The 13,958-nt window shown below is 44.2% G+C and overlaps 1 protein-coding gene across 1 annotated transcript in view; it reads right to left on the bottom strand.

Moving 5' to 3' along the window:
- Positions 1-13,958, bottom strand: part of BSX (brain specific homeobox) — an 87,409-nt gene that overhangs the window by 40,806 nt on the left and 32,645 nt on the right. Inside the window, exons 5-6 of the mRNA XM_045892879.2 lie at positions 9,580-13,576; positions 2,856-3,002 (exon numbers count right to left, since the gene is read on the bottom strand). The gene's annotated coding sequence lies outside the window, so the exon portion shown is untranslated. The remainder of the gene's footprint in view (positions 1-2,855; positions 3,003-9,579; positions 13,577-13,958) is intronic.

The following is a 13,958-nucleotide window of genomic DNA, read 5'->3' as shown; positions in this document are numbered from 1 at the left end:
GTTATTTACATTCCGGGACGGGCATGGCCAAGGGCCTCTGGCATACTTGAGGTTGAGGTAAGTGGATCATAAAAAAGGGTGGAAGAGAACCCCACTCAGAAAAGAAACGAAACCACCCTCTCTTCAGGCCCATCATCTGATGAGCCAGTGATTAACTGGGCAGCAGCTTTACCCTTTGACACTAAGTCTCTGTAACACATGTATGGCCTGGGACACCTGGGTGGCTCAGTCAGTTAAGCATCTGCCTTCGGCTCAGGTCCTGATCCCAGGGTTCTGGGATCAAGTCCTGCATCGGGCTCCTTGCTCAGTGAGGAGCCTGCTTCTCCCTCTGCTTCTGCCGCTCCCCCGGCTTGTGCTCTCTTTCTCTGACAAATAAATAAAATAGTCAAATTAAAAAAAAACACATGTATGGCCTTAGCATGTGTGTCTGTGTTTAAATACAAATCACACATTCTCTTTTATGAGGCTGGTCATCAGACACACCTGGATGTTCAACCTAGGTCGACCTACCTTGGGCATATTACCTGTGACCTCCTGGAGCCCCATGTTCATCTGCAGAATGGGGCCATAAATAAATGGTCCCTACTTTCTCTCGGGATGGTTAGGAGCTTTAAAGACGACAGTGCATAGGAAGTGGTTAGTGTGTCTGGCACGTGGTAAGTACTTACTAAAAATTAAGCACTACTGTTACATGCTTCTATGTCTTTATATGTAAATCTACATAGGGTCATGTTCACATTCCCTCAAATGGTGTACTTTCTGAGAATGAACAGTCATGCTCAAATTTTACCCATTAAAAAACAAACAAACAAAAACCTATATCTGAGTACAGGAGTAGAGGCATACTCTGTACACACACGCGCATGCACACACACACACATATATATGTATATACCAAGGAGAGTTGAACAATGCGGGTTCAAGGTTAAGGTCACCTACCCCCCATGCAGTCACAAATCCACATATAACTTTTGACTCCCCCAAAACTTAACTAACAGCCTACTGTTGACCCCGAAGCCTAAATACTGAGTTATTGAGCTAAATAGTCGATTAACACATATTTTACATATTATATGTATTATATATTGTATTACAATAAGTAAGTTAGAGAAAAGAAAACATTATTTTTTTAAAAGATTTATTTATTTATTTTAGAGAAGCAGGGGGAGGGGCAGAAGGAGAGGGAGAGAGAGTCTTAAGCAGATTCCGTGCTGAGCGTGGAACCCAACGCGCGGCTTGATCGCACAACCCTGAGATCAGGACCTGAGCTGAAACCAAGAGTTGGATGCTTAACTGACTGTGCCACCCAGGCACCCCAGAAAAGAAAATGTTATTAAGATAATCATAGGGGGCGCCTGGGTGGCTCAGATGGTTAAGCGTCTGCTTTCGGCTCAGGTCATGATCCCAGGGTCCTGGGATCGAGTCCCACATCGGGCTCCCGGCTCAGTGGGGAGCCTGCTTCTCCCTCTGACCCTCGCCCCTCTCATGCTGTTTCTCTCTCGCTCGCTCTCTACAAAATAAATAAAATCTTAAAAAAAAATAATAATAATCATAAGGAAGAGAAAATACATTTACAGTACCACAATGTATTTATCAAAAAACATCTGCATATGGGTGGACCTGCACAGTTCAAACCCATAATGTTCACGGGTCAACTGTATAGTATAATTTTATAGCAGGAAAGGGCCTTAAAAGATATCTGGCCCAACCTCTACCCAAAGTAGGCTCCCACCTGACCACCTGGGACAGTTCAATAACTTGCCCAGATGAAGCCTCAATTTTCTTCTGTGTACCCTCTACTGCTGATCCCTGTTCTGACCTCTGGAATCACAGAAAACTCACTGCTACCAAGAAACTTTTCCAGTATTAAAACACAAGCAACAGCAACAACAACAACAAAACCGTTTAAAACTCTACTGTTTTCTCTGAGTACTCTCTCTCCCAGCACCTGCACGGCCCCTCATAACACATGATTTTTAGCCCTCTTACCATTGTGGGGCTCAGCACTTTAAAAGGTGCCTGCCTCACTTGCACGTAATAGTCCAAACATGGTCTGAATAATGCTGGATAGAAATACATATTGTGTTCATTCACTGATTAATGAATTAATCCAACATTTATTGCCAGCAGAAACTAAGCTAGTCACATACATGGATATACATAGTAAATGCTAAATACCATAATAAATGCTATATATAAAAGATTTCCTTTTCAGCGTGGTGACTATAGTTAATAATATTGTATTGTACATTTGCAAGTTGCTAAGAGAGTAGATCCTTTTCTCAATTTTATTAAATTTTTAAATTGTAATTCCAGTATAGTTAACATACAGTGTTATATTAGTTTCAGGTGTACAATATAGTGATTCAACAATTCTATACATTACCCAGTGCTCATCATGATAAGTGTGCTCTTAATCCCCTTTACCCACTTCACCCAACTCCACACTCACCTCCCCACTGGTAACCATCAGTTTGTTCTCTATAGTTAAGAGTCTACTGGGGCGTCTGGCTGGCTCAGTCAGAAGAGCATGCCACTCTTGATCTCAGAGTTGTGAGTTCAAGCCCCACGTTGGGTGTAGAGATTACTTAAAATAAATAATTTTTTTTTAAAAGAGTCTGTTTCTTGGTTTCTCTCTCTCCCTAAGAGAGAAGATCTTAAAAGTTCTCATCACATGAAAAAGAAGTCTGTAACTATGTATGGTGATGGGTGTTAACTAAACTTACCGTGGTGATCATTTTGCAATATATACAAATAACGAATCATGATGTCATACACCTAAAACCAGTATGTTATATGTCAATTATATCTCAATAAAAAAATAATAAAATAAATATCCTACCCCAAAAAATTACCTCTTAATTGTGCAATATTGAAGATCCTCCATGACAAAGCATTAATTCCAAGGAGGTTGCTCCCATACAACCATGCTTCCTGGGATTCTTCATTTTGTTTTCAGTTGTTATGAGCTCAGAGACCACCCATTCATTCTTAGCCTTAGCCTAAAGAATAAAAGGAAAAGAGATGCATCTCCCTCAGAAAGTTACTTAATACCTCCTAGTGCCAACAGGAAGATCTTGGTATTGGCCACTGTTTTGTTCTGTCACCCAGTTGCCCTTCTCCGTGGCAACAGCATGGGGGACTGAGAATGAACACATGAATGAAGAAAATGGAATGACTTATCCAAGTAAGACTTGTGAATGCACCACACTCAAATCAGCCGAGGAAGGCTTCTGCAGGAGGTAAGTTGGGAAGGGCATATTTCTGAGCAGGTGTTTGGATGGAGGGGACCAGGTGTTTGCACAGCTCTGGCAGGAGGGAGAGGGCACAGTCTAACAGCAGGCACCAGGAATGATGCAAACACAGCTCTGCTTGGAGGCCGAAGGAGAGACGTGATGTCCCTCAAAGATCCCAGCCAGCCAGGATTTCCTTTCTCAGAAACAAATCTAACCACACTCACACAGAGCAGGGGAAGCCTGGTATTATTTTCCAACTGCAAGCTAGGACAAGGAGCCTGGCCTGCTCATTTCCACATTCAGGATTTCGGCGGCCCTGGGGAGCTAATGGAACAGGCTTCCAGCCTTGGACCTTCTGCTCTGCATCTCCCCCCTTGCTCCTGTATCTCCCCTCCTTGCCCCTGCATCTCCCGTCCTTGCCCCCACCTCTTCACTGTGTTCTCTGTCTTGTATAATTTTTAGTGTTTGAATCATTCATTGCCATGTCCAAGCCTGCTGGACAGCTCAGCAAGTAAGAGATATTAGCCACGCAAACCTGTCGCCCAGAACTCCCAGGTCACTGCTTTGGGCAGAGTGGGAAGGGTGATTTTGGAGAAGTGGAACCCAACCAATTAAGGAGAGAAAACAAGCCAAGTCATTGTTGCAAAGGCCTGGAGAATATGCTTCCAGCATGTTCTATTCTGAACAGAGATGAATCTCTGACTTGTCCAGTGAGGAGATCTCTAGATGAAAGCAGAATTACTGGGATTGGTCCTACAGCCACTTCTGCCTTGCCAGATGGCCTCCTCCTGGGGCTCAGTTTCCCCAGGTGTGAAATGAACAGCCTCCCAGGGCTGCTAATGAGCTACAATGACCTGAGACACAGAAAGATGCTTAGGATGCTTTGGAGGATTTCCAACCTTACTGGTGAGGGTGCAGACAAAGCAAGGTGATGTGGAAAATGCCACTTTACCAGTTTAACCACAGACATCTGGCTTACTACCCCATGGCGCCCAATGCTACATACCACTTCCCACCTGAGCCATGAATCCTGGGCCCTGTGAGAACCCAAACTGCATCTAAATTTCATTCAGATCTCCTTCCATCTGAGATAATTTAGGGCTCTGTCCCTGGAAGCAGACAAATGCACTAGATCCAGAGTTCCCAAATGCTGGTTTGTGGACCAATGCTGACACATGATGAGGTTTTTATTAAGTAAGATGAAACGAGTTCAAAAAAGGCACTGCAATGAATCTTTCATACTTATTTCAACTTATTTCACTTGAAGAATTATCTTTTATTCTGAGATTATGTCACTAGAATGTAAGCCCCAAGAGAGCAAGGACTCCAATGTTCTTCTTCTCTGCTTTTTCACTAACACCAGAAGAATACTTGCACATAATAGGCACTTGATAAGTATTAGCTGAATGAATGAAGGAATGGATTATTTGCTTTCCATACTCCCGAGGAATATTTCATAGAATATCCTTTATTCTATGAAATAGTACAGATAGAAAGTGTCAGGTTTTTAAAAATATTTTTTCCTTGGAAAAAAATCAAAGTATATAAATATATTTCAAAAGGTTTGTTGATCTGTTATGTTTAAGTCTGGGAATCTCTGGACCAGATGATCCACTGAAGACCATCAATCCTGTGATTCAATACATTCAAAGTGGCAATACATTCAAAGTCCTTTAGCCAAATCAAGACAGAGATGTTTCTCATCTGAGGTTTTCAAGGCAGAGAGATCTAGGCTCAGGTGCTGGAAAACATAGGTTAGCTATATGACCTCGGGCAAATCATGAAAGCCTATCTTCTATAAAATGGGAGTAATGCTCCTCATGGTGCTGGTGGTCATTGCTAACAGAGAACCTTGCACAATATGTGATTTTCTGGCAGCATGAAGAAAGGGGTTTTTTTTTCAATTTATTATTTCATTTTATTTTAAGATTTTATTTATTTATTTGACAGAGAGAGACACAGCGAGAGAGGAAGGCCTCCTCCTTCAAGCCACCGTTCAAAATGTACATCTTGAACGTTGTCCCAGGGGCTGCCTGAAGGTTTTCTCAGCTCTCTGAGATGTTTCCCCTTCTAGGCTGGTGCCTAGATCCCTCTAAAGACAATAAGAGCAACATTTGCTTCTAAATTGGGCATGTTCTTGCCAGTCTGAGGGGAAAGTGGAGCAAATCCTAAGGTGATGAGTTGAGAAAAATGAGGATTTTTTTTAAAGTTAAACATATTTTATTTAAAGGATTGTTCCTGATGATGTCTTTGGTGTATTGAAGCTTTTTATTCTGTTATTCTGTCATGGTAATAATAGATCGTCATCATTTCTTTTTAAAGTAAGGAATTAACAAAATTTAAAGTTTCCAAAATGAAAGACTGCGAATCTACACTACTGTTTCAAACTGACCTAAGACAACATGGTCATGCATAGTTACTGGGTTGTTTGTTTGTTTTTTTTAAAGATTTTATTTATTTATTCATGAGAGAGAGAGAGAGGCAGAGGGAGAAGCAGACTTCCCACAGAGCGGGGAGCCCGATGCGGGACTCAATCCCAGGACTCCGGGACCATGACCTGAGCCAAAGGCAGACGCTTAACCATCTGAGCCACCCAGGCGCCCCTGGGTTTTTTTGATAGATAATGGTCACCTCCAATGGTTGACATAAAAAAAAGATCTAGGATTTTTCCTTCATAACTTCACCATCAGGGTGTATATTACAAAGAGAGACACAGACTAAATGTTGTCACACATGCAAACATTAGCCATTAGACATAAAAACAGCATACAGCCTGTTCTGTGAGCTCAATGAAGTTGAAGCTCTCTGTCCTTTTCTAGGATTTCTTGCCACTGTTCACATTCAAAGTTGGGTCATTCTTGGGGGAGGGGGCTGTCCTGGGTATTGTAGGATGTCCCGCGACATCTCTGGCCAATATCCACTAGACGTCAGTAGCACCCCATCCCAACACACACACACACAACTGTGACAACCAAAAACATCTCCAGACACTGCTACCTTCCCTCATCCTCCTCACTCCCACCTTCCCAGGGTGGGGAGGGGCAAAATGTCCCCAGGTGAGAACCCTCACTCCAACAAGTATCTTGTAAGCAAGGTTCACTCACAGTAGCTTCATATCAATTCTTAATCAGAGCCAGGCAACCAGATCCTGCATAAGTTTCCTAAAATGTGCCCAGGGAAATTTCTAGGCCTAGGCAGTGTTCCAAAGGGTGTAGGCTACCGGACATGCTTAAAGGGCACTCCCTGTACATTCATGAGAGAAAGTGGCTGATCGATATTTCTAACCAATCCACATATCATGAACACCACTCATTCCACCAGTAAAAAACCATTTCTGACACCAAGAGTGCATATTAACAAAACTCTGGTGTTTGTAGGAGATGACGATCATTAAAGAGCCCATAGTAGCCACTTGCCAGGCATGGACTTTTTACTGGAGATTTCCAAATGCTAACTGATCAAGTGTGAGAGATACACCACATTCTTTATCCTGAAGCAATTTTAAATAAAGGCTATATAATAGCTCAATATAACAGCTCTTTAGTTATCCCAAATCTTTTATTATCTTTATTATCATTATTATTATTACTATTATTATTTTAGGGATGTTATTGATCCACAAAATCTGAAAACCACTGCCCCGCATCAAACTGCTTCTTTGTGAAAGGCTATTCAGGTAGAAACTAATCCCTCCAAAGGGACTCTTGCACTCAGACTGTTCCTGCATGTGATTTGTAGCCAAATTTTAATGAAAACCAATGTCCCCAGCCACTTTTCCCAACTGACGGAAAAAATGGTTTCGAACAGAAGTCAGCCTAGGGTCCATCTTAGGGGTGAATTGCATGATTGCCAACCAGAGTTTGTTTCTCAGGGAGTTTGTGTGTATAAGAATGCACAAGTTGCAATTAATTCCCAGCGAAGTCACTCCTCAAGTTAATTAGAAATGCAAAGTGTGAGTCTAAATGTTATGAGATTATAAAATGGCTTAATAATGGGAACAATGAGATTGAAGCATATGCATTCTGGCCATGTAAATATTTCATAACAGTGCCAATCTGATTTCATTTGCCTAATCATGCCATTGATATGCAACCACCAGCCTGCAAATAGAAAGGCTGAATTGCAGCAGATCACCCTTCTAATGTCATAATTATTAATATTGGAGAAAAATGGAGCTGCTCTACTCCCATGCAGACTGCTGGGCCTTTGGAATTGAGATGGGGGTGGTGCTGCAGTAGGAAGAGGAGGAAGGTGATAGGTACACCAGCCCCCAATATCCCCATCCTGCCTGTTGGTCAGAAGTATTTAGGGAAGTAGGCAGCTCAACAAATGAAAGTGATGAGCATGCTGGAGAGCAGAGTTGCAAGGTGTGAATTACCCAGCCCTTAATTAAAATCACAATGAAATGCACATGCAACTAGAGAAGAGGAAAAAGAATGGAGTTTTGTGGGAATACAGGATTCTGCGCTTGAGAGTTCAGCTGGTACTGGATGGGGTGGTGGGGTTGAGCAGGGCAGCCTCCTCTCTCCTCTTTGGCTTCCTCTATTGGGTCAGCATCCTCCATATATTTTGTGCACAATCTCTTTGATACGCACAGAATCTGACTTCCCCCTTGACATTTGGGAACTGCTTTCCCTTTATTTCCACCTGAACTACTTTGGGACATTTCTTGTATCATTAACTCATTGCCCCTGAGACAGGGTGTGTCCTACCTCTCCACTTGAAGCATAAGGGGATACTCTGATTCCCCTGTGTGGTGGGTACGGTGGCTTGACTCACTGCCGGCAGAGACCAGAGACATGAACTCATTTAGGCAGCATGGTGTAGGGAAAGGCTGCTGGATGGAAATTACTGAGATGTATGTAGGTTTGAGTCTTGGCCCTGCACTTAACGTGGGCAAGTCACCTAATCTCCTTCCCAGTCTCAGTTTTCCCATTTGTAAAATGGGGATCATAATCCCTAGCTCATAGTTTTGCTGTGGAGGATTGTTCAAGAAAAAGAATGTGACATCACTATCTATTTAGTTACATAATGCCTTGTTTTAAAAAGGATCTGGAGCAACCAGAAACTTCGTAATAATGGCCAAATGCTATGCAGAAGTTTAAAATGTACATTCAGACTGTTCCTGCATGTGATTTGTAGGAATGTACATTCTTGGGGTGCCTGGGTGGCTCAGTCGTTAAGCGTCTGGCTTTGGCTCAGGTCATGATCCCGGGGTCCTGGGATTGAGCCCTGCATTGGGCTCTCTGCTCAGCGGGAAGCCTGCTTCTCCCTCTCCCACTCCCCCTGCTTGTGTTCCCTCTCTCGCTGTGTCTCTCTGTCAAAATTAATAAATAAAATGTTAAAAAAATAAAATAAATAAAATGTACATTCTCAGGGCACCTGGGTGGCACAGTCGGTTAAGTGTCCGACTCTTGGTTTTGGCTCAGGTCATGATCTCGGGGTCATGAGATCAAGCCCCACGGCAGTTTCCACACTCAGCGGGGAGTCTGCTTAGGATTCTTTCTCTCCCTCTCCCTCTGCTCCTCCTCTTGCTTCCTCTCTCACATTAATAAATAAATCTTTTTTAAAAAGTAAAATAATGTAAAATAAAATGAAATGCCCATTCTTAGCCTTAAGTTTCTCTGCTACCTTTTGCTCCAAACAGGAGTCTCCCTAGACAAACAGGTCATTACCTGGAAACAATCACCAGACAAGTTTCCTTTTAGAACATGGTCCTTATCCCCAGCACTTCTTGTCCCTAAGATTCACAGACATTGGCATAGGATTATGTTGAATCTTAGGCAGTACATTTTGGGGGTACTTTTTAAAAACTGGGCAAATTATTGAACTTCTCAAAACCTCAGTAACTTCATCTGTGAAATGGAGGTAGTAATAACTCTTGTCACATAGGATTAGTGTGAAGATTGGGGCAACACATATAGAAAACATTTAGTATGCTGCCCAAGTCACAGAAAGTACTATGTGTAATGTATTACCTTGCTTGCTTTTAATTTATTTTATTATTATTAATATATGGTATTATATAACAAAATACTCACAGCATTACTAATTATTTGTTACTATTGATTATAAGTAGAGATGTAACAGTGGACTCTAGGAAACCAGGAAGCTAGAGATATTGCCACAAATCCAACTCTTGATTACCTTCTTTCTGTCACACTGCATAAAGAACTGTAGATTATCACTAAATGTCTGCAGCATCCAGAACGTGTGAAACGTGTACTGTAGAAAGAATTGCTAACACTTACATGGCACTAAATGTATATACCAGACACTGTTCTAAGCACTTTACACGTAACTCATTTAGTTCATACAGTAGCGCTCATGAAGCGGTACTTACCATTCTCCCCATCTTACAGATGAAGAAACCGAGGCGGAAGGAGGCATATAACTTGTCCAGAGTCACAGATACAGTAAATAGTAGAGCTGGGGTCAAGACCATGCCATTGGCTTTAGCATCCGTGCGTGCCTTTACAGTGAGCATGAGCCGTTCTGCTGCTTCCTTACTACAGAGGAACTCACAGGAGAGGAGAAATTCCGGGTCCACCCCCAGCGCTCCTTCCCCATGGGAGCTAAGAGCCTGCAGTCATGGACCCAGAAGGGTTTGCCTGCCCCGCACAATGCTTTTTTTTTTTTTTTTAAACTGTCTTACCCGGAGAGCCTTTAGGCCAAATGTGTGCTCCTCAGGCTGAGACAGGCTGCCCCGCTCACGACTGGATTTTACCTCTGTTAGTTGTGTGTGTGTGACCTGCGCGGCCCATGTGGACGTTTGAAGGTGCAGCCCTGTGCGCTCAGAAACAAGGCCTGGCATCTGACGTTCGGATCTGTACCCAAGCAGGGAAGGGGGTGTTGGGCTCTGCCGGTAGGGTTCAGGTAGGGTTGACGTGAGAAGATGGTCACAGGGAAACAAGTTCTTCTTAGTCTCCAGCAGCACCCCGGGATGGGGAGGTTGCCAGAAGCCGCAGGGTGAGGGGCCTGCGTGCTTTTACTCCGGAGTTTGGACTTTGGGTATCAAGCCGTTTGTCCTTCAGGGCAGATAGTGACTTGCCTTTGCTTCTCCCAGCCTGTGCATCCTGCTTCCCCATGAGCCCAGAGATGCTCCTCTCTCCTCTGCACCTCCCTCGCAGCCAGGTCAGCGCTGTGCGCTCCGGGCCCGCCCCCTACCTGCTGAGCATCGCGGCTCTCCCAGCAGATAGCTGACTAGGGGATCACCAACACTGAGGCTTGGCGATGGCTCAGCGGCTGCTGGGCTGGGGGCTCTCTGCTCCACCATGGCAGCGGACGGCCGGGCTTTCGGGGTCCCCCCACGGGCCAGCGGAGGTGGCCGGGAGCGCAGACACTGCAGCAGGAATGTCAAGGCCCCAATCTTGATTTCTCTCCAATCTAGTTGCATTGCAAGGGCAGGTACTTAATCTCCTAGCGCCTCCATTTTCCTCAATGTCAAGTGGGAACTAATGAGAACACCTAACTTAGAGAGTTGCGACGATTAAATCGGTTGATCCATATAAAGCCTTTACAATCATGCCTGGTGCATAATAAGTGCTCAAGAAAGACTCTTTATTATTCTTCACTGAATGTCAACCAGCCACCCAGATGTCTAGTAGGTAGAGCCTCCGTGGCTGACCTCTGACCCCTCGGCCCCATCACCCTCTCTTTTGATTGCAGCCTTCTAGGCTGGGGAAAAAGGAAGGACAGAGCCCTGTCCCCTCTTCCCTCCCCCCCACCTTGGGGCTACAATTAACAAATGATAACAGCTCAGGTTCAACTCAATTAGGACAAGACCCCAAAGCAGATGCTGCTTATGTGTAGAGGACAGAGTAAAAGAATTGACTCCAGAAGGCTTGGGACGCACTCTTAGAGGATGCTAATTGGTTTCTTGCTGATAATTTTTCACCCCTAAGTGAACAAGAAAGAAGGTGTCTCAGAGGCTCATCTGCTTTGCAGGGGACCAGGCAAATGAATGTCTGTGTCCAGGGAGAGGTGAAGATTGTCCTTTTTTCTCTCTCCAAAGGGAATCTAATCTCATTTGTCCCAGGCAAAGATTTAATTCCTGGCAGGTCTGCTGAGCTGGCAAGGGATAAAGGTCGCCTCCAAAATGGAGGCTCTGAGTCTTGTACACTCTTGGGAATTCCTAGGGTCCCAGAGGCTTGGGTTGAGTTGATAAGTCATTTTGTCCCACCAGGGAGTTTAGAGTGAAGAATGGGGATGAAACACTAGCCTCAGAGACTATAAGAAGCTTGGCTGTCAGTGGGAGGGGCGGGGTTGAACAACAGACAAGTATCCATATAAATCACGCCCCTTTAGAACTCTTTCTGTGTCTTGCATTATATGTCTTCTGTTGCAGTGTCTTGATGGACTGGATGAACCCAACTACATGACAGTGACCTTGAGGGGAGTGCCCTTGTCTTATATATAACATTAGCAAACACCAATCACTTACTACATACATGTCAGGCACTGTTCTATTTGCTTAACCTGTATTAACTGATCGAATCCTCAGGCAGGGGTTACATACAGTTGGAACCAGGAAGCCTGATAGACTCCTAAATATCTGTTCTCCTTGTATCTCCAAACTCTAACACAGTACGGCCTTAAGGTATTCTATTGACCTATTAATCCCAAAGTACAAAGAAAGCACTGTCGTTGATGCCATGTGCATATTATACTAAGTGCTCCACAAACACATGCTAAGGAATTGACTAGCCACACGCTCTGCCAAGATGACCGGCATAGAGCTGTGGTCCTATAACAGAGGACACTACCCACCTGGAGAGAACTCTAGGAAGAGCGAGAAAGCCATCCACGCTAGCTGCCTCACCCACTGGGGGCTGCAGATTGATCTCTGAGCTTTATCTCGGCTCCCTCACTTGGGACAGTTGAGTCTACTCTGACATCATCCCTCCTGTCCATTCTTGTCACTGCCTCCATTCTATTACTGGTTACCTCTCCCCCAGTTAACAAATTAATGACACTTCTCATCTCCCATCTTTCTAAAAGCCAAACCACCCTTACATCCTGTTCATCTTTCCAAAATACAATTCCAATCAAGTGGAAACTCTGCATTACCCCATGCCTTCCAGATCCATTCAAATCCTCAGCCCAGCCCTCTGGGCCTTCCACACTGGCCATGGGAACACAGCCATAGAGCCCCCTTCCTTGCTTCCCACTGACCCTCACGTGGACCACTTCCCCGGCTCAAACAGACTTTTGCATATTCGTATCTTATCCCAGAGCTGTCCAACCGACTGTCCCCTGGCTTTTGGCATCTCTGTATTCCCGGAGGAAGGATGGGACAGAAGGATCACCTTCAAAGTCAAACAGATCTGATGTAAATCCCTGCCCTGTCATTGATGGTTGCAGGAACTTGAGGAATTTAGTCTCTCTGAGTCTTAGATTCCTTATCAGGAAGAGAAAAAGAATGCCAACCACCTTGCAGGTTGTTGAGAAATTCGAGTTAATTCACTTGGTCCATTCATCTAGTGTCTGTTGAACATGCCTATATGGCAGGCATGATTGTAGGCACTGGACACACAGTGATGAACAAAACATGGAGCTTGCCTTCTAGGGAGGGTGGAGGGGACACCCGAACCAATAAAACCAAGTGTATGTCAGGTGCCCACGGCATGCTGAGCACACAGTCGTCTCTCAATAAATGATAATGGTTTTTCCTTTCAAATATTTCAAAAGGCCTAATAACAGATGTATATTTTTCTACCTGACATAACATGGGACACAAATGTCAAGTTTCGCTGGTTTCAACCATCAGACTCAGAGAGTTCCCTGAAGGAAGGGCCGTATCTTCTCTATCGATGTACAGTGAGTGTATTCCAAGTACTAAGCACAGCACTTCACACAAAGAAGGTGCTAAATACTGTTTGGTGAATAATCGTTAGCTAATGTGTGATGATCAGGAAACTTAATCAACAGTTTTGCTGTCTTTAATTATAAATAGCAAAATGTATTACTCAGTGAATCTACTTTAATGGGCAAAATCTTTCAAATGTGGGGCCATTGCCAAAAGGAAAGGTATAGGCCTCACAACCATAGTTCTCTGAAAGTCCTTCTCATCTATCTTCGTTTGCTGATATGCTCTCTTCCCTTTGAGATCCTTGGCTCCTTATCCATGACACTTTTTCAGATTCCATCCCTCATATGTGTGTCTCCCCGTGATGAACTGCCAAGACTCCTTGCACCTCTCTCTCTTCAACATGTAAGCTTCAGGGGTACCTGGGTGGCTCAGTTGGTCAAGTGCCTGACTCTTGATCTCAGCTCAGGTCTTGATCTCAGGGTCATGAGTTCAAGCCCTGCATTGGGCTCTGTGCTGGGCGAGGAGCCTACTAAAAAACAAAACAAACAGGGGCACCTGGGTGGCTCAGTCGTTGGGCATCTGCCTTCGGCTCAGGTCATGATCCCCGGGTTCTGGGATCGAGCCCCACATCAGGCTCCCTGCTCGGCGGGAAGCCTGCTTCTCCCTCTCCCACTCCCCCTGCTTGTGTTCCTGCTCTGTGTCTCTCTCTGTCAAATAAATAAATAAAACCTTAAAAAAAATAATGTAATCTTCATAGCATAGTCATTGGAGGGTTAGTTTTGTGCCACCCAGAGGCTACAAACTCTTTGAAGACCCAGAACAGCTTTCACCTCAAAGCAAGTAGCAAAATATCTTGCTTCTGGAAAATACGACTGTCATTGTCACATTGTCATTGACTAGCCCAGTGTCTT

This window comes from Mirounga angustirostris, unplaced genomic scaffold (genome assembly GCF_029215605.1).
Source record: "Mirounga angustirostris isolate CCGP_5_RB_7025 unplaced genomic scaffold, mMirAng1.0.hap1 SCAF_13, whole genome shotgun sequence".
NCBI lineage: Eukaryota > Metazoa > Chordata > Mammalia > Carnivora > Phocidae > Mirounga > Mirounga angustirostris.
The sequence above is the reverse complement of the archived record's forward strand: the minus strand, read 5'-3'. Positions and strand labels throughout refer to the sequence as shown.